Here is a 403-nt window from a genome sequence, read left to right as displayed (position 1 = left end):
CAGTGGGTGTTCGAGACATATGACAGGTGATAGATTAAACTTCCTGGATATTTCACTTAAATGTAAAGGATATGTCACGTACGGAGACAACAAAAAGGGAAAGATTCTTGGCACCGGAACAGTTGGTAACTCATCTCAGACAATTATTGAAAATGTTCTTTATGTTGAAGGATTAGAACATAATCTCTTGAGCATAAGCCAACTTTGTGACAAAGGTAACCGTGTATCTTTTGATTCTGATTGTTGTATTATTCGTGACATTTTATCTAATAATGTTAAATTTGTTGGTCATCGTATAAATAATATTTACATGGTTAATTTGGATGATGTCACTACTTTATTTTCAAAATGTTTTATTTCAAAAGAAGATGACATCTGGCTTTGGCATAGACGCGTTGCACAT

At 33.5% G+C, this 403-nt stretch overlaps 1 pseudogene; it reads left to right on the top strand.

Annotated features, from left to right (window-relative positions):
* Positions 1-30, top strand: part of LOC109339788 — a 1,455-nt pseudogene extending 1,425 nt beyond the window's left edge.
* Positions 31-403: the final 373 nt, after the last annotated feature.

Source organism: Lupinus angustifolius, unplaced genomic scaffold (assembly GCF_001865875.1).
Source record: "Lupinus angustifolius cultivar Tanjil unplaced genomic scaffold, LupAngTanjil_v1.0 Scaffold_109_2, whole genome shotgun sequence".
Lineage (NCBI taxonomy): Eukaryota > Viridiplantae > Streptophyta > Magnoliopsida > Fabales > Fabaceae > Lupinus > Lupinus angustifolius.
The sequence above is the reverse complement of the archived record's forward strand: the minus strand, read 5'-3'. Positions and strand labels throughout refer to the sequence as shown.